The following is a 3,572-nucleotide window of genomic DNA, read 5'->3' on the forward strand; positions in this document are numbered from 1 at the left end:
CACCACCATGCCCAGCTAATTTTTTGTATTTTTAGTAGAGATGAGGTTTCACCGTGTTAGCCAGGATGGTCTCAATCTCCTGACCTCGTGATCTGCCCACCTCGGCCTCCCAAAGTGCTGGGTTTACAGGCATGAGCCACCAATAATTTTTTTTAAAAAATCTATCAAGGGCCAGGCACGGTGGCCTGGGCGACGGAGCAAGACTCCATCTCAAAAAAAAAAAAAAAAAAAACTCTATCAAAAGTATAGTAATGTACCAAACAGAAAAATATACTTGCACTTGGGAGAGAAAAATATTAGTAAAATAATAAAATCAAAATGCATAGATGTATATTAGAACACAAAATTTCAAATAAAGTGCTGAGTATAGCACTCATTGAAAAGGTGAGCTTTGAGTAAAGACTTAAATGTAATGATGGATTTGGCTGTGAGGATATTAATAAGAAAATTATTTCAGGGTCAAGGACTAATCTTTGCTAAAGACCTCAACTGAGGATGTGCCTAGCATGTCAGAGATAGAACAAGGAGCAGCAGCAGCTGGAATGACCTGAACGACAAGTACTGGATAAAGTCAGAGACGTAATGGAGATAGGAGCCCGAGGCACTGATTATGAGTCCCTCAAGGACATAGTAAGGACTATGACTTTCACTCTGAGTGAATTAGGAAGCCACTGAGGTAGAGAATTTAGGCTCAAAGATACATAATTTAGAATTATCAGTGCCTAAATGGCATTTAAACTCATGGGAGAAGACAAAATCACCAAGGAGCTAGTGTACATCATGAAAACTGAAGAAGACTAAGGACACGGTAGTAGTGTCCCCGATATTCACAAAAAGTGATTGTCTTGTATGATGTTCCTTTCACTCATGTCTACTCAACAAGAATTAAAACATTGCACATTCTAAGTGGTTTTCCCGTCAATTCACTCTTCTAATTCAGGAAATGTCTGCCTAGCTGCACAATATATCTATTATAGCGAATTAGCTCTTGTCCATTCTGATTAGTAGAACTGTTCTTATTGGCTCCTAAGCAACTTCAACCTCACCCTGATCTGGGCATTCCTATCAATGTCTATTGGGCCTCTCTTTTTATGGTACCAGAAATGGAATGAGGTCACCTCTTTATCAAGCAGTCCATGACTTTGTTGACCACCTCTACGAAAATTCTTTTACTAGTGGTTACCAAATGTTGGTTTCCCTGTAATTTCCAGCCTTTTGTTCTAGCCTTGGCCTTAGGAGAGTCACAGGATGTATTAGTCAAGGTTTTCCAGAGAAACAGAACCAATAAGATATATATAGATATATAACAGAACATTAATTGTGGGAATTTACCCATGCTATTATGGAGGCTGAGAAGTTCCACAGTCTATGAATTGTGTGGAAGCTATAGAACCAAAGAAGCCAGTGGTATATTTTGAGTTCAAAGACCTGAGAAGGAGGGAGGGGTGAAAACCAGAAGCTCTGCTGTCCAAGGATGGGAGAAGATGGATGTTGCAGCTCAGAGGGGAAGACAGAGAGTGAGAGAGAAAGAAAGAAAATTAGCCCTTTCTTCACCGTTTCATTCTATTTGGGTCCTTAAAGGATTGGATGGTTCAAATGCTAATCTCTTTCAGAATCAAAGACCTCTAGGTAAACTATTTTTTTTCTTTTTTTTTATTATTATACTTTAAGTTTTAGGGTACATGTGCACAATGTGCAGGTTAGTTACATATATATACATGTATGCTGGTGCGCTGCACCCACTAACTAGTCATCTAGTATTACCCTTCACTGTATCATGTAATATGGTTATTTAAGCCTGTACACTATTCTGACCACTCTCTTCTGTGTATTATCTAGTTTGTGGGTTATAGTCAAATATACAAAAAAGTGATTTCTATTTTTGGAAGAACAATAGATGCATACTCTCTTTTTTAGAATTATTAATATTTTCTGAATGCGTTAATTTTATGAGTAAAAGAGATTCTCCTTTTAGAATATGGCTTTTTATCTTAGGCAAATTTTGTAAAACACTCAAAATAATATTAGTTACTACCCATGAAAATAACTAATATGTAGATTCAACTCTTCTATCTGCATTTTCTTTCACTATTTAAAATAAAACTTCTAACAGCTTTATTAGCTATGATTTTAAAATCATTCCTGTTTTAGCCTTAAGTGGTCAGCTTATGCAATATACACTATTCAGGTACCTGAAGGCCTTACACTGTTCCTTAATTTTCTTTTTTATGACAATATGTAGTTATGTAAGGGGAGATTCATTTCTGAGATGCCCCCTTATATTCTAGGTAAATTTACTCTTCATCAGTCCGTGGAGTCTCTCCTAAATTCATTAATTCTACAAAGCATGCCCAAAAGCTCATCTCCCTCGCTATTGTTATGATCATAGTTTCCTCCTTTCAAGGTTTATACCATTTTTCATTTCATTAACCAGATAATTCTCTATTTTTAATAATAATAAAGTAAAAAAATACTTTTCTTTTTTTTCTGCTGACACCAGGCACTTTATTAGTGGGGAAACGCGCCTTGGTCTGGCAGAGACTGGGATGAACCGGACCAGCGCCCATCTCGAGGGGGTATTTTCTGGAAGATCAGGTGTTCCTCCTTGTAGGTTTAGAGGAAACACCCTCATAGGTGAAAACCCCCCAGAGAGCAGCGCTGCAACTGCCAAGCGGTCGGGGTAGGAGGGGCGCCCTAGGCACATCTGGGCCCTTGAGACAGCAGGGCTTCGATGTCAGGCTGGATGTCAATGGTCTGGAAGCGGCGGCTGTACCTGCATACAGGCACACCGTCAGGGCCCACCAGGAACTTCTCAAAGTTCCAGGAAACATCGATGCGACACACCGCAGACCAGGTGATGAGCTTGGGTCGATCATGAGCCCAGTGGCGTCGTCGCTGGGGGCTGGCCGGCCTCCCGCAGGAAGGAAAAGAGAGGGTTCGCCCCCGCACCGTTCACCTCCCACTTCTCCAAGAGCATGAAGCTGGGCTCGAACGCACCACCAGGTTGGACGTACTTGAGGGAATTCAGAATCTCTTCGTTCTTGGCGTTCTCCTGATGCCCAAACTGGTTGCACGGGAAGCCGAGCACCACCAGACCCTGGGGCCAGAGGCGCCGCTGCAGCTCGTTCATCTGGGTGTAGTCCCGCACCGTGGTGCCTCAGAGGGACGCCACATTCTCGATAAATAGCACCTTGCCCCGCAGGGAGCCCAGGCTCACAGGCTCCCCGCCGGCCAGCGGGCGCGCGGAAAAGGCTTACACCGACTGGGCAGCCGCCGCCGCTAGCGGAGCAGCACACATGGCGCAACTGTCCAAGAAGCTAGTGGGGCGCCCCGAACAAGCACTGTCAAAAAATACTTTGAATAACAAAAATAATAGTAATAGCATTTATTAAAATCTTGTTGTATGCTAGAATTATCCTAAGTGCTTTATGTTTAACTCCCTTAATCATCACAAAGTATTTTCATTTCAGGAGTGAACTAATCACAGAGAGATAAGAAACTTTCCCATTGTTAATTAACTCAGATGAATTAGGCAAACAACTAGTAGGTGGCCATTCTGAGATACCATTTTA

The 3,572-nt window shown here is 41.7% G+C and overlaps 1 pseudogene; it reads right to left on the bottom strand.

The window, feature by feature from the left end:
* Positions 1 to 2,682: 2,682 nt before the first annotated feature.
* Positions 2,683 to 3,298, bottom strand: LOC129022566 (glutathione peroxidase 1-like; annotated as a pseudogene).
* Between the last annotated feature and the right edge of the window lie 274 nt (positions 3,299 to 3,572).

The sequence above is a fragment of the Pongo pygmaeus genome, chromosome 22, assembly GCF_028885625.2.
Source record: "Pongo pygmaeus isolate AG05252 chromosome 22, NHGRI_mPonPyg2-v2.0_pri, whole genome shotgun sequence".
Lineage (NCBI taxonomy): Eukaryota > Metazoa > Chordata > Mammalia > Primates > Hominidae > Pongo > Pongo pygmaeus.